We start from the raw sequence: 27,630 nt of genomic DNA, 5'->3' as shown, positions 1-27,630 counted from the left end.
AGGTAAAACAGTGAGTTGAAAATGCCTTTGACTCACAATAAAACTGAATCTTAGACATCTTGAGTTATTTTCTTCATGATTGCACAATACAGCAATTGCATCTGTATGACTCTCAGGTCTATATGTGATCCTTGGTAGAATTAATTAAGATATAAAAAGGGCTATACTTTTGGCTCTGGCAGATTTTTAACATTTACTTGTACATTTAATAAAAACAAAATACTCATATGGGTGTCTTGTAAAAAGTGGTATTATACATTTTATGGATGATTACTGTTAACTAATAGGGAAAAATTTGGACTTCTGGTTATGCTTTGTTCTTTCAGAGTGGCTCAGAAATTCCTAAGTTGTCTCTCTCTCTCTCTCTCTCTCTCTCTCTCTCTCTCTCTCTCTCTCACACACACACACACACACACACACACACACACACGAGAGACAGAGAGAGAGAGAGAGAGAGAGAGAGACAGAGAGACAGAGAGAGAGAGAGACAGAGAGAGAGAGAGAAGGGAGAAGGGGTTTGAACTTTGGCCCTGACATTGCCTCTTAACTTTTTCATTTAAGGCTAGCTCTACCAACTTAGCCACTGCTTCACTCCTGGCTTTTTTCTTGTTAACTGGAGATTAGAGTCACTTAGATTTGTCTGCTCAGGCTAGCTTCAAACCACAACCTTCAGATTTGAGTAGCCAGACTGAGTCTTCTGGATGAGCCCAAAGTCAGCCCTGTGCAAGGATGTAAGTGTGGAAACCCTACAAAACCTAGCTTTTTCTTATGGACACCTAGAGTTTCCCCACCCCGCCACCCCCAGACACTTTTCTTTTTATTAATTTTTTTTGGGGGTCCGGTTGTGGGGCCTGAACTCTGGGCCTGGGCGCTGTCCCTCAGCTCTTCAGCTCAAGGCTAGTGCTCTACCACTTCAGCCATAGCACCACTTCCGGCTTTTTTTTTCTTTTTGCTTATGTGGTGCTTAGGAATCGAACCCAGGGCCTCAGGCATGCAAGGCAAGCGCTCTACGACTGAGCCACCTTCCTAGCTCTTTATTAAATTTTTTAAAGTTTATTTATTGGTATTGTAAAGGTGATGTGCAGAGGGGTTATGGTTACATAAGTCAGGAAATTAGTTCATTTTTTTGTGAATAATATCACCCCTTTCCTCGCTCTCTCCCAGTTTTTCCCTCCCATCCCCACCCACAAGTTTTATAGTTCGTTTCCAACATAGTGTCTAGTGAGTAGCACTGCTGCATTTGTTCACCCTTTGTTCTTCCTTTTCTGGGCCACCTTTCCCCTCCCAAAGACAGATAAACAAAGAAAGCAAAAGGAAATGAACACAAAAACAGCAACGAAGAGAGAAAAAACCCTTCTTGTTTCTACTTCTTGGAGTGTTTATTTTGATAAAATATTATTTTATATGGTCGGATGCACGTAGGTCACACTAAAGCTACCAGGACAACCATGTTCATTACAGTATTGTTAAACAATACTGATTACAATATGTAATCAACCAAAGGCCCCTCAGTGGACAAATGGATCAAGAAAATGTAATATATATGTAATAGAATTCTATGCATCTACCAGAAAGAATGATACCGTACCATTTGCAAGGAAATGTAGTCTTAGAAAAAATAAAATCAAGTGAAGTAAGCCAGACCCAAAGAAACATAGGTTGCATGGATTCCCTCATTTGTGGTAAGTAGAATGTGTCTATATTACAAATAAACATACTGGATGGTAAAAGGAAAAAATACTAGGATATGATAAATTATACAGATTTCTAGGCATTCACACACAGTGAGACCAAAGAGGATATTCTTGTAAAGGATCACATAGGTGCAATAGCTATGTGCATCCAACCAAAACCACTTTTCTAGTGGCAGACATTTCTCAGTTGGCTTCCATATTGGCCTGCTCTTCATGTAACACAATTGGTAGTTCCATTACTAGTTACAACATATTCTTGAATCTTTTTCTAGAGCAGGTTGGAGCCAAAATAGTTAAAAGAGGTGAAGAGGAAGCACTCTGAGTAAATATGTGAAGCAGCTAGCTGGAGAATCTTTGGCAACAATCCAAAACCTTACCAGGGAGGCTGTACCCCATTCAAATGCTACATAAGGCATGATAAATGCCTCCATGTTTCACTTGGCCAGTTCATAATGTGCCACTCAAAAAGAAGCAAGTCTGTCAAGCTTGTGTCAGCATTATCTGATTTTCCCCACTCTGCTCCTGCCATCCCCCTATTGTGTCAGAAGTGCATTACTTGTTGGAGCAGCGAGGCTCAGCTGACAAGGAGAGTGGGTAGGGAAGGATTACCATGAAGAGCAGTGAGGCTCAACTAATGTGGGAGTGGGGAAAGGCACAGAGACATTTAAGAACACAAGCTCAATGTTGCCTCACGCGACCAAATCCAGTTGAAAAGCCAATTCTGATTTGCGTATAACAACTTCATTGACAAGAGACAGCCAAGAGTTTCCCCAAGCCTGGTTTCTTTTGAGCTTTAGAGAAAATAGTGTGAGCAGGTACAATGTTCTCTTATTGAAAAGAGCTGTTTTGGGGTGTGTGTGTGTGTGTGTCCATGTATATGTGTATGTGTTCATTCATCACAATTCCCTGCACTAGAATAAAGAGGCTTGTGAAGTCTCTTTTGGAAATAGCTATTGAAGACCTGTAGAAAACTAAAGCTAGATCTGTATATATCACTCTGTACCAAATCAACTCCAAATGGATCAAACACCTCAAAGTCAAAGCAGACACACTGAAAATATTATAGGAAGGAATAGGAGAAACTCTAGGGCTCCTTGGCACAGGCCGGAATTTTGTTAATAAAGACCCAGAAACACAACAAATCAAAGAAAGGTTGGACAAATGGGATTGCAAGAAACTGCAGAGTTTCTGCATGCAAGATCAATAGAAAGCCTATGGATTAGGAGAAGATCTTCACTAGCCATAAAATGGACAAGGGTCTCATATCTAAAATATACTTAGAACTAAAAAAATTAAATTCCCCAACAACAAATCCTCAAAGAAACAACTCCCCCATTAATAAGTGGTTTAAAGACTTAGAGACTTCTCTGAAGAGGAAATAAGAATGGCCAATAGACACATGAAAAAATGCTCAACCTCTCTAGCCATAAAAGAAATGCAAATCAAAACAACATTGAGATTCCACGTCACCCCAGTTAGAATGGCTATAATCAATAACCCTAATAACAACATGTAGGTGCTGGAGGGGATGCGGCCAAAAGGGAACTCTACTGCACTGTTGGTGGGAGTGTAAACTTGTTCATCCACTCTGGAAAGCACTATGGAGGTTCCTCAAAAGACTCCACGTAAGAGCTTCCTTATGACCCAGCAATCCCACTTTTGGGCATTTACCCAAATGATCACAAACAAGACTACTCTAAAGCTACTAGCACAATTACGTTTATTGCAGCATTATTTACCATAGCTAAGATATGGAACCAACCCAGATGCCCCAGATGAATGGATCAAGAAATGTGGTATATTTATACAATGGAATTCTATGCCTCCATTAGAAAGAATGGCATTGCCCCATTTGTTAGGAAATGGAAAGACTTGGAAAAAATTATATTAGATGAAGTAAGCCAGTCCTATGGTTTCCCTTATTTGCAATAACTAGTATAAGTCTAGGACAAGCAGAAAATGTCAAAAGCTATGTATACAGGATCATATAAGATGATGTTAAGTGAAATGAACCCCAAGATAGGGACACAAGTGGGTTTTTCTTTCTTGCTATTGTTTTTAGCCTATTTAAAATGTACTACGTGATTTTTTTGTTTTTCTTGTATGTTCTTCCCCCATGGTATAACCCCTGTTTTCACTGTATTTGATTTCAGTGCCCTGCATCTTGTATATACATTTTTCTAATTTGCAGAGGGAGGGGAAGGGAAATAAAACAATGCTGAAATAAGAATACAGGTTGAAGCTGGGCACCGGTGGCTCACGCCTGTAATCCTAGCTACTCAGGAGGCTGAGATCTGAGGATCACAGTTCAAAGCCAGCCCGGGCAGGAAAGTCCATGAGACTCTTATCTCCAATAAATCACTAGAAAACTGGAAGTGGTACTGTGGCTCAAGCGGTCGAGCTTTCGCCTAGAGCTGAAGAGCACAGGGACAGCACCCAAGCTCAGAGTTCAAGCCCCACGACTGACAAAAAATAAAAGAATACCGGTTGACCCATTGTAGCAATGAGATGTACAAGACAGTATGTTGAAAACAACTTTACAACTCTGAGTGGGGGAGAAGAGTTGGGGTGGTGGGGAGGGAAGGGATGGTAGGGGAAAATCAAAGGAGGAGGTAACAATGCTCGATAGGAAATGTATTCACTACTTTGCTCATGTAACTGTAACCCCTCTGTGCAGTATTTTTACAATAATATATATATATATATATATATATATATATATAAAGCTGTTTATTGTATTGGTATTTATTTCTTGCCTGAATGACACAATATTTAACTTTACCCATCACATGCATTTCTGATGTGGATTAGAGTGAATGGGGTCCACATGGTAATTAGGGACTGTATCTATATGCTATATCTATTAAACAATTTGTATTGACTCTAAAAGCTGAATAACAATTCTATATAAATAATTTCTTACCAATATTGGCATAGTAATTACATTAATGATAAAGGAAAAACAACTTGCTTTACAAAACCTCAAGAATTCTTTCAACTTTAGTTAGTCTAACAAATTTAAGCATATCTGGTTATAGATAATTCCAGTTTTCAAATGTCAGTCCTAAGGCATGAATTTAGGGCCTGGGAGCAGTCCCTGAATTTTTTTGCTCAAGGCTAGCACTCTACCACTTTAGCCACAGCTGCACTTTTAGCTTTTGGGTGGTTAACTGAAGACAAGAGTTTCATGGTCTTTCCTGCCCAGACTGGCTTTGAACCATGATCCTCAGATCTTAGCCTTTTGAGTAGCTAGGATTACAGGCATGAGTCACAGCACCTGATTATGAATGGATATTAGTATGATGTCATACTTTAACTTCTCCATCCTTCCCCTAGATTAAATTCTTCAGGCAAGTGCTTGGTAACTTTGACTAAGAACATGTACATTTAAGAATGAGCAGGTTTACACTGGTAATACTATTACTCGGGAGGTAATCTGAGTACTGGAGTTCAAAGCCAGCATGGGTAGGAAAGTCCAAGAGATTCTCATCCTCAGTTAACCACCCAAAAGCCAGAAGTGTAGCTGTGGCTTAAGAGGTAGCATGCCAGCCCTGAGTGATAAAGCTAAGAGACAGCAACCAGGTCCTTAATTCAAGCACAAAAGAAAAAAGAAAAGACCACTGAAGAATAATAATAATAAAAATATATGTCCTTTATCAAGTACTAAGCACCCAATAACATAGATAGAACTTTACATATATTATCTCAATCATCTCAAAATGCCTGTGAGTGAGGAGAAAAAAAATCATGCTTCTGAAGCTCAAGATTCTACAATGAGAGTAAGTGGTAGACATGGGAAGAGACCAGGCACTAGAGTCAAATCACTAACATCTCCAACACAACTCAGAGTTATGTCAAGAGGAGTTAAACGGTTAAATGGCTCTACCTTTTATGGTGTCAATCATGGGGCTTGAACATGGGGTTTGGTCACTGTCCCTGAGTTCTTTTGCTCAAGGCTAGAGATCTACCATTTGAGCCGCACTTTTTGGGGGTTACTTGGGGATAAGAGTCTCACAGACTTTCTTGCCTTGGCTGGCTTTAAACAAGGTCCTCAGATCTCAGGCTCCTGAGAGCTAGGATTACATAGGTTGTGAGCCACCAGAGCCAGCTTATTGATTGATCTAGGTAGAAGTTTGTTAAATTCCTATGTTAAGTGTTATTAAGATCTAGGATCACATGAAATTACATAAAATCAAGTAATTCTCTTTTTATTTATTTTCTGTTGACCATGGGGCTTGAACTCTGGGCATCACCACTGTCCTTCAGCTCTCCAGCTCAAGGGTAGCGCTCTACCACTGGAGCCACAGCCCTACTTCCAAGTAATCCTCTTTTCTTGATAGCCTGCCATCAACAGAGATAGTACAGAATGATCAGTTTTAATTAACCCTTGTTCCAAGCACAGCTGTTCATTACAAGGTAAGTGCTTTCCCACTGTGAAAAGGACTCCAGATAGATTCATGTAAAGCCTCTTTACATTGCTTAAAAATGGTACAAGCATTCAAACTCAGGACTTTTGCACTTAGTTTGGTTCTGGTTATTTTCCAGATAGAACCTTACTTTTTATATTGCCTAAAACCCTAACAAAACACAAGATAAAACAAACAAAATGAGGGAGGAATTTGTAATAGCCCTTCAAAAAATAAAATACCTAGGAATTAACTTAACCAAAGAAGAGAAGGACCTCTATGACGAAAACTTTAAAAACTTGAAAAAGGAAATCAAAACAGAACTTAGAAAACGGCAAAACCTCCCATGCTCCTGGATTGGAAAGATTAACATCGTGAAAATGGCAATACTTCCCAAGGCTATCTACAAATTCAATGCGATACTTATCAAAATTCCAACCTCATTCTTCAAGGAAATAGAAGAGGCAATCCAAAAATTCATATGGAACAATAAAAGACCCCGAATAGCAAAAACGCTCCTCAACAGAAAGAACACTGCTGGTGGAATATCAATACCAAATTTCAAACTCTACTATAAAGCCATAGTAATCAAAACAGCTTGGTACTGGCACAGGAACAGACCTCAGGACCAATGGAATAGAATTGAAAACCCAGAAATGAACCTACAGACCTATAGCCAACTAATCTTCGATAAGGGAGCTAAAATAATAGAATGGAAGAAAGACAGTCTCTTCAGTAAATGGTGTTGGCAAAATTGGTTAACTACTTGTAGAAAACTAAAGCTAGATCCTTATATATCACCCTGTACCAGAATCAACTCCAAATGGATCAAAGACCTGGGAGTCAAAGCAGACACTCTGAAAACATTACAGGATGGAATAGGAGAAACCCTAGTCTCCTTGGCTCAAGCCGAAATTTTCTTAATAGAGACCCAGAAACACAACAAATCAAAGAAAGGTTGGACAAATGGGATTGCATGAAGTTGCAGAGTTTCTGCATGGCAAAGAACATAGCAAGATCAATAGAAAGCCCACAAATTGGGAGAAGATCTTCACTAGCCATACAACGGACAAGGGTCTTATATCTAAAATATACTTGGAACTCAAAAAATTAAATGCCCCAACAACAAATATTCAAAGAAAACTGCCCAATAAATAAGTGGGCTAAAGACTTAAAGAGAAACTTCTCTGAAGAAGAAAGAAGAGAGGCCAATAGACACATGAAGAAATGCTCAACCTCCCTAGCCATAAAAGAAATGCAAATCAAAACAACATTGAGATACCACCTCACCCCAGTTAGAATGGCTATAATCAAGAACTCTAACAACAACAGATGCTGGAGGGGATGTGGACAGAAGGGAACCCTACTTCATTGTTGGTGGGAGTGTAAACTTGTTCAACCACTTTGGAAAGCAGTATGGAGGTTCCTGAAAAGACCACATAGAGCTTCCTTATGACCCAGCAATCCCACTTTTGGGCATTTACCCAAATGATCACAAACAAGACCACACTAAAGCTACTAGCACAACTATGTTTATTGCAGCATTATTTACCATAGCTAAGATATGGAACCAACCCAGACGCCCCACAGTAGATGAATGGATCAAGAAAATGTGGTATGTATACACAATGGAATTCTATGCCTCCATCAGAAAGAATGACATTGCCCCATTTGTTAGGAAATGGAAAGACTTGGAAAAAATTATATTAAGTGAAGTAAGCCAGGCCCAAAGAAACATAGGTCCCATGGTTTCCCTTATTTGCAATATCTAGTAAATGTATGAGTCAAGCAGAAAAGGTCACATAATGTGATGTTAGGAAAATGAACCCTTAGATATGTATTTAAATGTTTTTTTCTTTCATGTATTTGTTTCTAACTCATTTATAAGATTATTTCTTTGTTGCTTTGTATGTCCCTCCCCCACAGTATAACCCCGGCTTTCACTATATTTGATGTCAGTATAATTTGTGGAGGAGATGGGGAAAAACAAGTTGTTTAAAGATACAGATGGACCCGTTGCAACTATGAGAAGTGCAAGTTGTCATGTCAAAAAACGAACTTTACAACTTTGGTGGGGGGCGGGGGGGGGGGGGAGGATTAGGTGGGGGGGGGGGCTGGGAAGGGATATGAAGGGTAAACAAAGGAGGAGGCTGCAATGCTTGATAAGAAATGTACTCATTATCTTGCCCATGTAATTGTAACCCCTCTGTGCAGTATGTTCACAAAAAAATAAAAATTAAAATAAAAAAATGAAAAAAAAATGAGGGAGGAGGTAACAATGTTCCACAAGAAATGTATTCATTACCTTACTTACGTATCTGTAACCCCTCTGTATATCACCTTTACAATAAAATATGAAAAAAAATCTTAAGGATCTCACTTTTCCCTAAACCAGCCTGCACAATGATCCTCCTACTCTACTTCCTGCTGTAGCTAGGATGACAGGCATGCGTTACTGCAAGTAGCTATTGGCTGAAATAGGGTCTCAGGAACTTTTGCCCAGGCTGGCCTCAAATCAACCAAGTTCTACTTCCTAAGGAGCTAAGATTACAGGTGTGAGCCACTAATACCCAGCCTTATATTGCTTTTTAATTGAGTTGTTATTTACAAACACAATCTCATTATTTTAAACATAAAATACAAGCATATTTAAGAAAAAAAGTCACCATCATCTAGTCATACAGAGACCCGTGTTTATGTTGTTTTTGTATTTGTCTGGTGAATTTTTATGTCTTTCTATAAAGGTCTACTTTTGGGAATAAAAATTAAGGTGTGAAGTAAGATTTGCTATTATTATCAATATTTCTGCATACTATCAATAATATAAATGACATACTTCTTTTATAAAAATGTGTTTATGGATTTTCCATAAACACATACTACTAGATTTTTTTTCACATTTTTGACTACATAAACAGAGCTATAATGAACATTCTTGTGCAGACCTACAATTATTTGTTAAGGATTACTTCCTAGGATGAAGAACACTTGGTAGTACATAGCAAAAGACTTGGGTTCAGCAACCACAAGCCAGTTTCACAGTGGATAAGTTGTGACCAGGGGAGGGATTCGCAAAGCTTCTAATAGATTTACATTGCCTTTCTCCTAAGTGAAGAGGATGGTATTTACCTCGTAATTCGTAATTTGGTCATAAAGGTTCACCATTTTCCAAAAGATAATTAGCAAAACACTTAAGAGCAGTAGTGATGTTTACAAGTAAAAGAGTGTCGAGAGCCCTGCAGGGAGTCTCTCTGCATGATAAGCTTGACTATCTCGCTGGAAACATCTCTCGAGGCTATTTACAGAATCTGGTCTTTGCATCCTGCCCCAAACAAAGACCAGGTAGCTGCTATTGACCACCTTTTCACATTGCCCTAAGCAAACATCTTGCAGCTGCTACGGCCAATGAAAAAGCTTCCTTATTCCAAGCATATAAATACCCCTGTGTGAAAAATAAAATTTGGCAGCTTGATCAGAATCCTTGTCTTGCTGTCCTTCTTTGTGTCTCTTGTCCCTTCATTCCTTCTCGCTTAGGTTCATTGCCCTCGTTGAAGTCCTGCGGGTCGGGACAAAAGAGTACATGGTGGAATGGAGATACAGCTTTTTAAGAACTCTGATACATATTGCAAGTCACCTTCCAGAAACTTAACCTATTTACAGTTCTTTGGGCTACATATAAGTGATGTGCCCATTTTCCTGACCTAAGGCATAGTGGTTAAGAGTATAGGAGAGCAGATCATTCTATCATGCAAACATGGCTCCCCACTCAGTAGTTATATTTTCTTGGGAAGATTATTTAACTACACTAAACTTGTTTTCCTTTCTGTAAAAAGGAGTTGACTAAATACCCCATGAGGTTGTTGAGAAACTGAGAGGAGATGAACTAAATAACCTGCTTACCACAGTGCCTAGCACAGTGCTAAGGTTCAATAGATGACATTAGTCCATATTTACAGCTCATATTAAAGAAGAATCAGAAAGTATTCCATCTACCACTGAAGCAGAAGGGGGTCAGGATAATATGACAAAAGAAAAAAGGTGACAAAAAAAGAACTACTTGGCTGTAGGTTGTCAATATTTTTGTGCTTGATCAACTCGTATGGATAACTCCAGGACAAATGTTCAGAATTCCTGACTGTGTCCAGTGTCTAGCATATGTCAAGCAGTGACACAGACAATCAGACAATGGAACGAAAAGTATGTTCATTAAATTTGTCATTATGAATGTGGCACAGGAAAAACTACATCTTGCAAAAAGAATCATTGCTACAAGGATATTAACATGGTTGTTTACTTGAAGAGAAAAATCAGTTGGCCAAGCACCAGGTACAGAATGAGTAACTGTACTGACACCAGGCATCAAAAGTTATATTAGGGGCTGGGAAGGTGGCTCAGTGGTAGAGTGCTTGCCTTGCATGCCTGAGGCCCTGGGTTCGATTCCTCAGCACCACATAAGCAAAAAGAAAAAAAGCCGGAAGTGGCGCTGTGGCTCAAGTGGTAGAGCGCTAGCCTTGAGCGCCCAGGCCCAGAGTTCAGGCCCCACGACCGGACCCCCCCCCCCCGCAAAAAGTTATATTAGCCATTCTGTGGGAGCAAACAAAAAGCAACAAAGACTCTGACAATGAATTTAAGCCAATAAATGAAATTTATTTAGGACATGAGTAGACAGATTGGAAAGTGGGTGCTGTCCTGTCATTTTGGGCACCACTGGTTAACTTTCTATGTCACATGCCGAACACAATTCCCTAATTAGACATGGTCTAGTTAGGTATCAAACTCATCAGGGTATCACTTATACCAGTGGCTGAAAAAATATAAAACATCTAACGTCATTCATTAAAATTTAAGATAGAAAATCTGAGGGTTTCTCCCTAGGTCTCCTTGGCACAGGCTGAAATTTTCTTAATAGAGACCCCGAAACACAACAAATCAAAGAAAGGTTGGACAAATGGGATTGCATGAAATTGCAGAGCTTCTGCATGGCAAAGGACATAAGATCAATAGATCAATAGCAAGATCAATAGAAAGCCCATGGATTGGGAGAAGATCTTCACTAGCCATACAACAGACAAGGGTCTTATATCTAAAATATACTAAGAACTCAAAAAATTAAATCTCCCAACAACAAATCTTCAAAGAAACAACTGCCTAATAAATAAGTGGGCTAAAGACTTAAGAGAAACTTCTCTGAAGAGGACAGAAGGATGGCCAATAGACACATGAAGAAACACTCAACCTCTCTAGCCATAAAAGAAATGGAACTCAAAACAACATTGAGATACCACCTCACCCCAGTTAGAATGGCTATAATCAAGAACTCTAATAATAACAGGTGCTGGAGGGGATGTGGACAGAAGGGAACCTTACTACATTGTTGGTGGGAGTGTAAACTTGTTCAACCACTTTGGAAAGTAGTATGGAGGTTCCTCAAAAGACTCCACATAGGGCTCCCCTATGACCCAGCAATCCCACTTTTGGGCATTTACCCAAATGATCACAAACAAGACCATACTAAAGCTACCAGCACAACTATGTTTATTGCAGCATTATTTACCATAGCTAAGATATGGAACCAACCCAGATGCCCCTCAGTAGATGAATGGATCAAGAAAATGTGGTATATATACACAATGGAATTCTATGCCTCCCTCAGAAAGAATGACATTGACCCATTTGTTAGGAAATGGAAAGACTTGGAAAAAGTTATATTAAGTGAAGTAAGCCAGGCCCAAAGAAACATAGGTCCCATGGTTTCCCTTCTTTGCAATAAGTAGTATATGTCTGAGTCAAGCAGAAAGGGTCAGATAAGTTGATGCTAGGGGAATGAACCCCAAGATAAGTATTCAAATTTTTTTCTTTCATGCAGTTGTTTCTAACATATTTATAAGATGATTTTTATGTTTCTTTGTATATCCCTCCCCCTTGGTATAACCCCTACTTTCACTGTATTTGATGTTGGTATAATTTATGGAGGGAAAGGGGAAAAACAAGTTGTTTAAATAAGGATACAGGTGGAGCCATTGCAACAATGAGATGTACAAGTCGTTATGTAGAAAAACGAACTTTACAACTTTGGTGTGTGTGTGGGGGGGGGGAAGATCAGGTGTGGAGAGGTGGGAGGAGTATGGGAAGGGATGGGAAGGGGAAAGAAAAAAGGAGGCAACAGTGCTTGATAAGAAATGTACTCAATATCTTGCTCATGTAATTGTAACTCCTCTGTACGGTATTCTTACAATAAAAAAATTAAAATTAAAATTAAAAAAATCTGAGGGTTTTTTTTTTTAGGACAGACAAAGTCTTAAAAAGGAAAATGTAGAATTATTTATTTCCACTGAAATGCAACTGTAAGAAGTGAATATCAAATTGAAGCAGGAAAAATTTAAGCTGGAATGATTGAAAAAAATTATTTGCAGTGTGCATTGTAAAATACTACAAATGATTACCAAGAAATAAAGCTGGAAGTATTTAAAAGAGGACTTTTTTTCCTCTTTGATTTCAAATTATTTTAGTGGGTCTTAACTAAAGACAGGAGAATAGTTTAGGTAGACTCTCAAGGTTCCTTTCTATGATTTGATGATAAAAAAAACTTGATCCTATAAAGATTGCTCTGGCTTTTCTATTGTGGCTACCCAAGGAATAGCTGTTGCCTTGACAACAAGGGACCTTCTTAGGTTCCTCATATGCTAATAGGAAAACGGCCAATTTTCTTGTTCATAAAAGAAAACTGTTGGTTAATGTCTGTCTCTCTCCCTCTCATCATTACTATCCTCTCTGCAACGAACCTGAGTAAAAGGCAGAAAACAAGAAAGGAAAGAATAACTAGCTTGCTTCTTCAGAAATCCTTCACTGAAAACTTAAAAAAGTCATGCACAAAGGACTTTGGATTAAGACAAGAGAATATGAAGATAAGAATAATTAGGCTGGGGTGGGGGGGGCAGTGTAGTCGTGGAGATGGGAGGAAAGGGATGGTAGGGGAAAAACAAAGGAGGAGTCAACAATGCTTGATAAGAAATGTACTTATTACCTTGCTCATGTAATTGTAATCCCTCTGTACAGTATTTTCACAATAAAAACTTATTAAAAAAGAATAAATCAATGTTCAATGTAGGGAAGAAAATAATAAATAGTTTAAGATTTTTAATCTGAGGTAGACTATGGATATAAAAAAGATTCCAAGAGGAAAAAGTCAGTATACTCTGGAGACACCTCCATCCAGGATGATAATAGTAGGACAGGTGTTTATTTAACTACTTCAAGTTATTTAGGTACATATATGCAGATGCTATTCACTTTCGAATAAACTGACTTCATTGTATTCAGATATAGTTTTATGTAGGATGTATGTCAATAATGCTACAGACCAGAGCAGAACAGCAATTTATGAGGGTCAGAAGCAACCATTACTTCCCTGAGGGCAGAAGCCAGTGAATAATCCTGCTTTCTGTTTTTACTAACCAAAACATAGCCAAATGCAGGCTGAGAGATAGATTGACAGATAACAAGTGTGTTCAGTAAATGTACCCTCATATTATGTGTGGAGAGCTATAGTTCACAGAATAAAAGCAAGCCACCTCTCTGCAGTATTTCTTAAAGCCTGAACTACCAGCCACGTGCTGTAGCCCAGGGCACGGTTGCTTTCTGCATGTAGCAGCATGGAAATGTCAAGCTGCAGCCTCATAGAAAGCCTTGTTTTTGTGTTGTGCTCAAATAGATGTTGGTGTTCAGTATCAAGACAGACACAAATTCCCTTGTATCTTTACCCCATATGGTTTTATGTATAGTAGTTACATAGCATGTATGTTTTCTCTTTGCAGTTTTCACTTACTCTTCACTACTTCCTAGTTTTTATTTTGCTTATTACTATTGTTAAAAATCCTTTTAATTTTTTTCTTTTTTTGCTCATTGTGGGGCTTGAACCCAGGGCCTGAGCATTGTCACTGAGCTCTTTTGCTCAAGGCTAGTGTAATATACTTTGAGCCACAACAACACTTCTGGTTTTCTACTGGTCATTGGAGATAAGAGTCTTACAGACTTTCCTGCCCAGGCTGGGTTCAAACTGAGATCCTCAGATCTCAGCCCACTGAGTAGCTAGAATTATAGGAGTGAGCCCCCCTGTGCCTGGATTTTAATTTTAAACTAATGTATGCTCATTTTGTAAAGAATATGAAGAAACTGTACAAAAGAACAGAGAAGGGAATGAAAGATTGCATTATTTAGGAGGAGCAATACTAACAGCAAAAGGAGTTGTTGGCAATATTTTTTTAAATCATCTATTAGGGCTGTTAGAACAGTCATAGCTGAAGCTGTTGAGGATGGTCCTCCAAGAAGCACTGAATGCATCTGCAATTATGGGTGTACTGTAGAGTACAGGTCAGGGTTATGGGGTCAATGCAGCTGAGTCTCCTCCCATGGGTCCCATCCTGGATAAAAGTCTTCCTGGATTGTGGAGGCAGGTCTCAGTCTGGTTTGTTCACAGATACACATCTGCATCACTGACTCCAGAGAACCTATCACACATCAAGTGCTCAATGACACGAATGAATCAATGTCTACTGCACACCCAATGTTGATGAGCAAAGGTAAAATGGCTTAGATGCCATGACAATGAAAATATAATGCTAGTGGATCATATTTAAATCAGACAAGTTTGACATTAACTAAGAAAATATGGTAAGAGTACCAAGCAGAGAGATAGGTGTTTGAAGGGAGAGGGAAGTTAAAGGAAAGGAAAACATATTAGCTGGGCCGGAATTTTCCATGTAAGAGTGGAAGAGAAGGAGGCTGAGGAGTGGCAGAGGGCAGTTCACCAGAGCTTTTTAGGCATGTCCTGAAGTCATAAAGATCCACAAAGGAGTTTGTCCGGGGAGAAAGCTAATGTGCCTAGATTTGAGGTGTAGTGAAATGACTTTGTAGGAGATGGCATCAGTGAGATCAATTATGGAGGTCAAGAGACCAGTCAGGGACAGATAAGCTGTCCCCAATTTTAGTTCTCCACTTTCTCTAAAGGAAAAAATAATCATGTTTTCAATGTTGAAGAAATTCTACTTATTCGAGAGATCGTATCCCAAAAATTAAGAATAAAACTATAGTCTTAGCACATTGGAAGTCATTGATTCTTTATTTGTTTGCCTTAATATTTTCAGCAGTAGACCACCTATGTGTCAGGTATGATAGCAGTAATCACTACTTGACGGAGAAGAAGATACCTGCTACTGATGACAACTGAAATGCTCACTGTCTCGTGATAACTTCAGTTCTAAAAACGTAAGGATTAAAAGGACCACTTATAACATAGTTGAGGCAATATAAATAGGAGAGAGAGAAAAAAACAGAGAGAGAATGAAAAAGAGGGAGACAGAGATAGAGATATTGAAAGAGTTACATCAAGCTGTCAGTCCCTGGATTAAGGCTTTGAGGTTTCTCCAGGTTACATAACATACATAAAGAGTGGAGCTCTGACTCTTTGAATTTGCTCAAGGACTAGTTTAAGACTTAATGAACATAGGGATGAGGAAAGTGTAAATGACAAAGCAGTTATCTGAAAGATCACTGCTGACTTTCTGGAACTTGTACTAGTCTTTAAAAGACTATCATTTATTAAGTAAAATTATTTTAGTCAACCTTTAACAATCTACCCTATGTATACTATTCACAAATAACCATAGATCTCACTTTTCTTTTGATACAATGAGTAAAATAACCTTCAAAGGACCTCTGAAATCATATTATAAATAGCTAAAATAACAAAATAACAAAATCAGAATTTAATGTAATAAACAACAATAGTGAAAATGTTTTAATTCTACACAAATAGTTGATGTCACCCTTATCCTTGATTAACAATGACATTTCCAAAACATTTTGAATACATGAGATAATAGCACATTACAAATCAGCCTGATAAAAAGACAAAAATGGGCAACTTCCGATTCTAATTATATGTTAACTTTAGTTGTGTTTAGAATTACTAAGCAGCAAAATAATTATGGGTTTCTAGGCTACAAGGATTAATTTGTGGTCTTTATTTTTTATGTTTTTAGTCTTTAATGATTTATAATGAAACATTAATATATATGGTTAGCTTAATCATTAATTCAACAACAAACTTCATGTTTATAAATTTTCATATGCCTAGGTTTTCAGCATATATATATATATATATGCTATATCATTCTGTGTATGGTATCTCCTAAAAGCTTGATTTACATGTTTATCTATCTATTACAATCTTAAATTTAAACTTTGGTTGCTAATTATTATCATTATTTTAGTTGCATCTTGACAATAGCAACTAAAAATAGAAAAATAAAAAAACTATGATTTTGAATCTGGATGTTTTTTAACAGAATGATATAGTTCTATGTGAAAACCAAAGGAAGAAAGATGTTAATAGATTTTACTGGCATTTATTGGCATTTGGTCCTTAACTATTATTTCTAGGGGTTTTCTTCTTAAGTTTATCTCTAATGCTGTACCTAATGATTTGGCTCAGCTGATTTGGAGTAATCTTTATTATTGTAGCAGACCTTGATGAGTTATCTGGATTTAAAAAAAGGGAGAAGGAAAGAATGAAAAAAAAGACAAAAAGATAACAGGCACTTGTGATATTTTACATACACAGACATGTAGCACCATCTACTGGATTCGGGTCTGTGAATGAAATCAGTAAAATATATGTTTTCATTAGTAAAAGTGTGACCCTGTGAATACCAAAACTTCTTAAAGTATTGGTTTGCTCAATTATTTTCTTTCTTGACTTTTTTTTTAATTTAATTTTATTTTATTTGAGAACATACTGTACAGAGGGGTTACAATTACATTGGCAGGATAATGCATACATTTCTTACCAAGCATTGCAGCCTCCTCCTTTGTTTACCCTTCACCTCCCTTCCCAGCCTCCCCCTTCCCCCCCATCCAATCATACCCCCTCCCCCCCCTCCACCGACATTGTAAAGCTTGCTTTGACATGACATTTTGTAATTCTCCTTGTTGCAACAGGTCCACCTGAATCCTTAAACGACTTGTTTGTCCCCATCTCCTCCACATGTTATACTGACATCAAATAAAGTGAAAGCGGGGGTTACACTGTGGGGGAGGGACATACAAAGCAACAAAGAAATAATCTTATAAATGCGTTAGAAACACATGCATGAAAGAAACGAAAACATTAAAATACATATTTAAGGGTTCGTTTTTCTAACATCACATTATCTGACCTTTTCCGCTTGACTCATACCTATACTAGATATTGCAAATAAGGGAAACCATTTTATCGGTAGCATAAAGGGTCTTCTTTTCCCCTTTGCCCCACACCTAGAAAACCAGTAGTGTTGTCTATAGTAATTCATATATAGCAATTGATTACACACACAGACACACACACACACACACACACACACACACACACACATGCACACAACCCTCTTTCCAAGTTAATTACATAATAACCCAGAAACATGGATCCTATTGTATCCACATCAATTCTATAACACATATTGCCACTGGCAATATGAAATTTATGATTATGAATTTCTCTTAAAAATATTTTTGAAAGTCTGTAATTAGAGACATCTTTCCTGTTATTCTGAATTTTCATGTTTTCTTTTTAAAAGAGCTTTACTTTATTACAAATTTACTTTTTTTCTATTTTTTTATTGTGAGAATACTGTACAAAGGAGTTACAATTACATGGGCAGGATAATGAGTACATTTCGCATCAAGCACTGTTGCCTCCTCTTTGTTTCCCCTTCCCATCCCTTCCCATACTCCATCCACTACCCCCACCCGATCCTCCCCCCCCCCCACCAAAGTTGTAAAGATCATTTTTCAACATAACGACTTCTACATCTCATTGTTGCAATGGGATCATCTATATCCCTAGTTAAACAATTTGTTTTTGTCCTTCCCCTCCACAAATTATACCAACATCAAATACAGTGAAAGCAGGGGTTATACCATGGGGGTGGGACATACAAAGCAACAAAGAAATAATCTTATAAATATATTAGAAACAATTGCATGAAAGAAAAAACATTTGAATACTTATCTTGGGGTTCATTCCCCTAACATCAACTTATCTGACCTTTTCTGCTTGACTCAGACATATACTCGTTATTGCAAATAAGGGAAACCGTGGGACCTATGTTTCTTTGGGCCTGGCTTACTTCACTTAATGTAATTTTTTCCAAGTCTTTCCATTTCCTAACAAATGGGGCAATGTCATTCTTTCTGATGGAACCACAGAATTCCATTGTGTATATATACCATATTTTCTTGATCCATTCATCTATTGAGGGGCATCTGGGTTGGTTCCATATCTTAGCTATGGTAAATAATGTTGCAATAAACATAGTCGTGCTGGTAGCTTTAGTGTTGTGGTCTTGTTTGTGCTCATTTGGGTAAATGCCCAAAAGTGGGATTGCTGGGTCATAGGGGAGCCCTATGTGGAGTCTTTTGAGGAACCTCCATACTGCTTTCCAAAGTGGTTGAACAAATTTACACTCCCACCATGTAGTAAGGTTCCCTTCTGTTCACATCCCCTCCAGCATCTGTTGTTATTAGAGTTCTTGATTTTAGCCATTCTAACTGGGGTGAGGTGGTATCTCAATGTTGTTTTGATTTACATTTCTTTTATGGCTAGAGAGGTTGAGCATTTCTTCATGTGTCTATTGGCCATCCTTCTTTCCTCTTCAGAGAAGTTTCTCTTTAAGTCTTTAGCCCACTTATTTATTGGGCAGTTATTTCTTTGAAGATTTGTTGTTGGGAGATTTAATTTTTTGAGTTCCAGGTATATTTTAGATATGATACCCTTGTCCGTTGTATGGCTATTGAAGATCTTCTCCCAATCTGTGGGCTTTCTATTAATCTTGCTAGCTATGTCCTTTGCCATGCAGAAGCTCTGCAATTTCATGCAATCCCATTTGTCCAACCTTTCTTTGATTTGTTGTGTTTCGGGGTCTCTATTAAGAAAATTTTGGCCTGTGCCAAGGAGACCTAGGGTTTCTCTTATTCCATCCTGTAATGTTTTCAGAGTGAGAAAATGTTTTCTTTAAGGATAGCTATGATCTCTTATTATCATTCATTAATGATAAGCAACTAATTAATTCAGCATCTTTACTCAGGAGATCAACAAGAACCAGCAATAGTAATTAAAATATTGCAAGAATAATATGACATCAGAAATATTGTCTAATTTTTGGCTGTTGGGTCAATACTCCTTTATAAAAACTTGGATCCATCTCTTTTTTTTTTTTTAATCAAAACTGCACAGCAGAACAGCTAATTTAAAATGTAGGTAGGGAGTGCTTAATCAGTAGAAATATAATTCAGATAAATATCATGTAGGTGGGGACAATCATGGAGATTTCTTCTAACTCTGAAGTTCCCTAAAATGTCCTGAATCTAGTCCTATGCCACTATAGTAAGAATTATATTTTAAAAGATATGAATACATGGACACATTTAGCATATTTCTGTTTAGAAAGACAAGCAAACAAAAGTTTTACTTCTTCTTAAACTATTCTGCATATTCACTAAAATTCTCTAGCCTCTCACTATTTAAAACAACAACAACAACAACATCATCACAAACCTTGCTGGTGGCTCATGCCTGTAATACTAGCTACTCAGGAGACTGAGATCTGAGCATTGCAGTTCAAAGCCAGCCTGCAGAAGAAAAGGCTGTGAGATTCTTATCTCCAACCAAACCACAAAAAAGTGCTTGGAAGTAGACCTGTGGCTCAAGTGGTAGAGCACTAGCCTTAAGCAAAAAAGCTCAGAAACAGTGTTCAGGCTCTGAATTCAAGCACCAAGATGAACACAAAAAAACAAACAAACAACAAAAAAAAAAACTAGCAACAACAACAACAAAAACCACCTACAACAAAAACAGCTAAACGTAACAACTTGGTTCCAAAATTCCGAAGTTCATTTGGAAGTATAAGTGTTTGAGGATAGAGTTGTGATGGTGGTGATGGATGGTAACCTGACCAATCATGGGAATAAGCCACACTACTCAAAACAGTGTGGCACTTCTGCAGAGATAAATCAATGAATTACCAGACATCCAGAAATATAACTTTACATATATGAGAATCTAATATATAAATTGAATGCATTTTAAGCAAAAGTATAAACTATGTGCTAAATAGTCTATTGATACTTGTTTTGAAAATCAGGTTGATAGGAAATGTACTCATTGCCTTACTCATGTAACTGCAACCCCTCTGTTCAGTATCTTTACAATAAAAAAAATCTATTTCTCATCCACGAACATAAGTTGCAAACAAAAATTTCAAGTATTTATTTTGAGTGGTGCTGGGGATTGAACTTAAGGCCTCACATTTGCTGGGCACTTGATTTTTTTTACACCCCAGTCCTTTTTTTTTAAATTTGTTTTTCAGATCAGTTTCATGCTTTTTTTCCCTGGCTGACCTCAGATTGTGATCTTCCTGCCTACATCTCCTGAATAGCTAGAATTACAGTTGAATTCCAGCCATATCCAGCCATTTAATTAAAACTTTTAACACAGAAAATATAATTACGAAAATATTAAAAATCATTTCAAGCCATTTTGAAGTTTTTCTGTGAAAGTCCTTCTTTTACACTGGTAAAGACCATGAAAGTCAGCTGGGTGCTGTGGCTCATGCTTGTAATCCTAGCTACTCAGGAGACTAAGATATGAGATTCAAAGCAAGCCTGGGTAGGAAAGTCCTTAAAATTTTGGCTCCAATTAACCACCAAAAAAGCCAGGAGCAGAGCTGTGGCTCAAGTAGCTTAAGCATAAAAATGTTAGGGACAATGCCCACACCCTGAGTTCAAGTCTCAGAACCAACAGAAAACACAACAAAAAAACAAAACATAAAAGTCTAAATAAAAATTCCATATTCCTCCTTTTATTTTGGTTTATTCTCTCAAGCCTTTTTGAGCCTTACTGTTTTCCAGAGATTACTTCAGTTTCTGCAGTGAGGTAATACAAACTGCATATCATTCCTACTATTGTGCAACTTTAAATCTAGGGGCAAAGACAGAAAACAAAGGAACAAGTGAATGTACAATTACTAATTGTGAATGAAGTAAAAGATGCCATGAGAGATGGGGATGGAAAAAACAAGCCTACGTTGGGTCACATAGGACTTTATAGAGCACTTAGAGAGTCTGCATTTAATTCTAACACAGGAAACCAGTGAAGAGTTTGAACCTGAAAAGAGTTTGGCTTAAGTGTTTTTAAAATGGCACAACTACTTAGAAGAAAATTCTGTCGTGTTTTCATAAAACTAAACATATTGTTAGTCTTAGGATCAGCAATTGTGTCCCTTAGTACTTACCCAATATAGACAGTACTAAGTACTAAATCAGGGTCAAAACTGATGCTATTAGTGTTTAGCATATACAGGTAAACACAAAAACAATTATAGAGATGGATGAATTTGTGGATTTATGTCACACAGATATTATTTAACTATTTCTTGACCCAGAATTCAAAATCAGTCCGGACAATATAGCCATACCTTGCCCTTGTCTACACACAAAGAAAGGAAAAGAAAGGACAGTCTCCTACAATTATCATATCCAGAGTGATTTTTAAGCCCTCCTCAGAAGTGTAAGGAACAAGGCTCTTTAGAGAATTGGCTGAGTGTTGGGATGAGCCAAGAAAATAATATCAACCTGGAAAGTCTTGCTGTAACAGAAATTAAGGAATGTTGAGAGAGAGAAAGAAGAGAGAGAGAGAGAGAGAGAGGGATAGAGGCATATCAAAGACACGCAGACACATGGGCCAATGCCAATGATGAAACAAATTGAGAAACAAAACCAACCAATAGCATAGTTTATAGTATAATCCAAAGTATGAAATGTACACTTCATATTATTATAAATCAATTTAGTGATTATGTCAATTAATAAATTGAGAAAAATCTGATAGATATTTTTCAAATAATATATGAGATATTCTTCCCTTAGGAAGTGACTTCAATCTTTCTTCTTCAAGGGCAGGCTGGACTTAGTGAGTTGCTTTCAAAGAATAGAGCACGGAAAGAGGAAAAAAAAGGTAACATTACAGTGGAGAAACCTGGCCAACACTACCTTGGCATAAGGAGGGTCAAGTCGGGAGTGGTGTCAAGAAGAGCCACGCGCCCCTTGAATTTTGTGATGAGAAAGACACCTCTGAAGTTTCTTTCCAAAGTTTCTAACTCCAGCCCAATCATAAGACAATCATCGGACAAAACTTCATTGACTTACAAGCACATGAATAGTATTCCTCCATATTGTCAGGAAGGAAAATAAAGGAAAAAAATCTAAAGCTTGTCACAGACCAAGAGAAACTAAGGAGGTATGACAGCCAAGTACTACATTGGTTTCTGAAATTGCAAAAGAACATTCATGCCAGGCTCCAGTACCAATGCCTGCAATCCTAGCTACTTAGGATCATGGTTCAAAGCCAACTTGGGCAGGAAAGTCTGTAAGATCTTATCACCCATTAATCAGCAAAAGTATTTTTAAAAAGCCAGAAGTGGAGCTGTGGCTCCAGTGCTAGAACACTAGTCTTGAGTAAAAAAAACTCAAGGACAGCTCTCAGGCCCCAAGTTCAAGCCTCAGGAAGGGTGCACACACACACACACACACACACACACACACACACACACAAATTAAACTCTAAATTATAGAATAGCAGATGTAAGGAGCTTCTTTACTCCCTCAACAGCATCGAGAGTAGCAAAAATGAGACCCTTCTAGGTCTCACTAAATGACAAAGATAAAACTTGCTGGAAATCTGTCCTTGGTACCAGGGACATTGTGAATGCAAGTCCTACAGGAGGCACTTGCTACAAAACTGCCAGAGTTGGAGTGGTTGGGGGTGCTAAGAAAAGCTGCGGGAGCTGATGCTGCAGGGGCAGGAGCCCAAGCACCACAGGATGTTGCTGTGCTGGAGAAGCCACACAAGCCAGCCTGCCTGCCAGGTGTAGCCACAGAGACCAGGATGAAATCAGCCCTTTCCTCCTGCTGTGTCTCTCTTGTGCCCTCTACTGATAAAGCCAGATACTGTTTATGTCTACTGTCAGAGTAACTATGACAGGTAAAATAGAACTCACAGAACAGGGAAAAGGAGTGATTTTGGAACTAAGATCTACATCTTAGCTCCAAATAACTATAACCAATAACAGGATTATCTGAAAATTTTTGATAGAAAAATGATTCATGAAATAGAGTGTCTCTAATGGTTCAGGGAGGTGGGAACAGGAAAGACAGGTAAGAAGGAAGTTCGGGTAGTCATGTTTCATATCTTGAGCGATTTCAAGTGACTAACTGGAAGAATTTGTCAAAATTTCAGACTGGTGAATTTCGTTAAATATAATCTTGTTATAGAAGAAAAATAGGAACAACAGTAAACATGAGTGAGGTGTATTGATTTTTGCAGTTTGAAATGTGTTGAAAAAACATTATGAATTGAGCTGGTGGGGAGGCGGGGGGGGGGGCGGGGGGTCTCAGGTGGCTCAAGCTATAGAGTACTTGCTAAGTAAGCAAGCAAGAGGCCCTGACCCTTTGAAAGAGGGGAGAGAGAGAGAGAGAGAAAGGGGAGAGAGAGAGAGAGACAGAGACAGAGACAGACAGACAGAGACAGAGACAGAGAGAGACAGAGAGAGGGAGGGAGGGAGGGAGAGAGAGAAGCACACAGAGAAGAGGAGGAGGAAGAGGAGGAGGGGAGAAAGGGAAAGAAGAAGATGATGGTGATGAAGGAAAGAGTGAAGGTAGTGAACTGATGGATGGATCAAAGCTGGGTGAGTGGAAACCTCACAGTAATAAAATGTCAATCTCAAGATGTATGCATACCTATATCTAGGAAACACTGGTGCTCAGAGTAAAATTATTTTAGCCTTTATGTTAGAAAGGTTAACAAGTGAATGGGGCATCCTAGATGTTCCATGATTCTTGGAGTACAAAGTCTAAGATTAAGATGCTGTCCTGATGCAGCAAAAAAAAAAAAAAAAAAAAACACACACACACAAAAAATAGGATCATAGGAAGAGAATAGGAAGGCAAAATTATTCATCAAGGGTAGACACAAGAAGTCCAGATTAAGATATGGAGACCTGGGGTTTAATACAGCAGGCAAGGTATTTGAGGTATTTATGAACCATCACAATGGAGCTGTCAAGCAAGCAGTTGGATTTGGTTTGGAAGGCATACAAGAGATCTGGGCTAGAGAAAATGTTAATGGGAGCCATTAAGAAAATAACAGTTGTGTTGGACTGAATTGTTTTCTTTACCCCAACCAAAAATTCATAATTTAAAGTCTGAACTGCTAATGTAATGGGATTTTGAGACAGGGCCTTTTAGAAGATAATGGAAGTTAAATGCCATCTTCAGGAGGGGGTTCTCATCACAGTACTAATGGATATCCTTACTGAAAGAGGGGATGCACAGGAATGCACTGAACGAAGCCATTGCGGGCACAGTGAAGTTGGTCGCTGAGCCTCATGAGAGGCCATATCAAAAGCCAGCCTTACCAACATCTTAATCTTGTATTTGCAGACCTCACAGACCTCTGAGAAAATAAAGTTTTTTGTTAAGTCACCCAGTTTATGGTATTTTCTTATGGCAGTCCTAGAACATACCAGTATGTAGAGCTATAAAAACAGATATGATCAAGCTGGGAACAAGTGGGAGAAGTGTAAAGAAAGAAGATTATTGGCCTTGAGAAAGACCAATATTAGTGGCTGGGAAGGAGAAAATAAGACAGCTAATGAGATTGATAAAGTCCATGGGAAACTTGCTCTTATGACACAGAAAGTTTGCAAAAGCCAAGGGGAAAAATGTTTTAGTAAAACAACAGTGTTCAAAGTCCAATAGTCTAAAACATATGATGATGACAATAAGAGCAAGAAAAGAGTAGAAAAAATCACAACACAACTATGATGTATAACATAAAGTATTTCCATAATCCATTAAAGCAAATGAACAGGGAAAAATAGAGAATAGGGAGGAATAGGAAACACAGGATATGTTATATAAGACTACTCTTAGAACACTATTCAGGAGACCTGGAAGATTGTGGCTTAAGGACAGCCTGGGCATAAAGTTAGGGATATCCTATATTTCAATAGGATAGATATAGTGGTACACACCTGTCATCTTATCTATAGGTGTAAGAGTCCTAGGTAGGAGAATTGCAGTCCAAGGCAAATGTTTGAGAACCTATTTAAAAAATAACTAAAGCAAGCCGGGCGCTGGTGGCTCACGCCTGTAATCCTAGCTACTCAGGAGGCTGAGATCTGAGGATCGCGGTTCAAAGCCAGCCCGGGCAGGAGAGACCGTGAGACTCCTATCTCCAATAAACCACCAGAAAACCGGAAGTGGCGCTGTAGCTCAAGTGGTAGAGTGCTCGCCTTGAGCTGAAGAGCTGAGGGACAGTGCCCAGGCCCAGAGTTCAAGCCCCACGACCGACAAAAAAAAAAAAAAAAAAAAAAAAAAACTAAAGCAAAACAAAAATAGGGCTGGGGGTATGGCTCAAGCGGTAGAGTCTCTCAAGTTCAAACCCAAACAAGAAGAATTATTTACCAGCTCAGAATCACTTGAAATTAGGGGAGTATCAATGAAATAAAGTATTTTGACTGTGGGTTATGAATATCTAATACTTCATAATATATAGAATATTCAAGGACACACTCATCTTGAGGCATATGTAAAACTTTCACGAAAGATATTTTATTGCTACCTATCAAAATAAAATTGCTTATACCTATTTGCCATTAGTTTTATTTATAAGAATATGTTTTGTTGAAACACATAAGTGTGCAAGATACATCCTGTTTCACAAGTTGAAGACATTATTAAAAGATGTATTGTAATTTCCTAGGTAATAAAATGTGTAAATAAGTATATTCTAGAACTGATGGAGTATTGCAAAGACATTTATTTAAACATTGGGGATATTATAATATTAATTTTAAATCTCCATTGAATTACCAAGCTGGCAGATATGATAACATGTTAATTGAAAAATAAATTTTAAGAGGAATATTTATTATATGATCTTATTTTTATAGGAAAATAATTCATATAATATTTACAGGGCTGGGAAGGAGACTCAGTGGTAGAGCGCTTGCCTTGCATGCCTGAGGCTCTGGGTTTGATTCCTCAGCACCACATAAGCAAAAAGAAAAAAGCTGGAAGTGGTGCTGTGGCTCAAGTGGTAGAGTGCTAGCCTTGGGCTGAAGAGCTGAGGGACAGAGCCCAGGCCCAGAGTTCAGGCCCATGACCAGACCCCCCACCCAAAAATAATATTTCCAGCTTCATTTTAAAGGATACCAACCAGTGGTAATCTTGTGGGAATAGGACTTGCATGCAAGTAAAAAGATTTTTCCTTTTATTTTTTATATGCATGTATTTTTTTATTTCTTAAAAGAGATACCATCATTTTTGGAAAACAATTCTCTTTGAATTTAGCATGAACAATCTGATTTGGGAAAAGTTAAATTCATGGGGGGGGAAGAAAATAAACTAGACCACCTATGTTGAGATCTGAGTATTTCAGATTTGGCAATAAGGCTCATAGAACTGGCCTTGTTTAGCGTGACACCAAGGCAATGTAGGGTGTGTGAACTAGATGTTAAAACCGTGGGTCAATATCATTGTTAATATGAACTATAGAATTTAGAGAAAGCATGGACATTCAGCTAACACTATAATTGTCATCCTTAAACTGAGGAAATAGAATCCTTGAGATGTGGGACATGGGATTCTTGGCAGGGCTTCAGCTATGAAATGTATGCTGTGAAACAAGGAGAAATGAGGTAAATGCAAAGCATCTGTAGTCATGTAGTGCTAACACTGAGATGGGAAGGTCACTGACATGGGTACAGGCAGTAGTCTCAGGATTCACATTATTAACTGGGGATAGACATTAGGAAGGTAATGTTCAAGATTACATGAGCAGTACTAACACCAGCAACTTTAAAAAGCATCCCTACAATGAATCTTTTTTTTTTTTTTGGGTCCGGTCATGGGGCCTGAACTCTAGGCCTGGGCGCTGTCCCTCAGCTCTTCAGCTCAAGGCTAGCACTCTACCACTTGAGCCACAGCACCACTTCTGGCTTTTTTCTTTTTGCTTATGTGGTGCTGAGGAATTGAACCCAGGGCCTTGAGCATGCAAGATGAGTGCTCTACCACTGAGCCACCTTCCCAGCCCCCTACAATGAATCTTTTAAGTATAAATAACCATGTGCTACCTTAAAATAAGCTAATTATTAATACTTCCATTATTAGGAATGACTAAACTATTTTAAGTATTGATCATCTGTAAGGCATTTGGACTTTCAAATTCCACGCACTACTCTATGTAGGTCAAAATTCCCAAAAAGTTGAGTATTTCTCTTCAACCATCCTGGGGATTTAGGTACTGTAGAAGTGAGGTATAAAATTCTTGGTTAATTCTAGACTTATTTAAACTTAGAAATGAAAGTTAGAATGTTTGTGACTTTCACTAAGCATCACTATCCTCTCTGGTTTCACTGTGTGTGAATGCTTAGTCC

This window comes from Dipodomys merriami, unplaced genomic scaffold, assembly GCF_024711535.1.
Source record: "Dipodomys merriami isolate MVZ:Mamm:240054 unplaced genomic scaffold, mDipMer1.0.p SCAF_173, whole genome shotgun sequence".
Taxonomy (NCBI): domain Eukaryota; kingdom Metazoa; phylum Chordata; class Mammalia; order Rodentia; family Heteromyidae; genus Dipodomys; species Dipodomys merriami.
Note: the sequence above shows the minus strand (reverse complement) of the source record.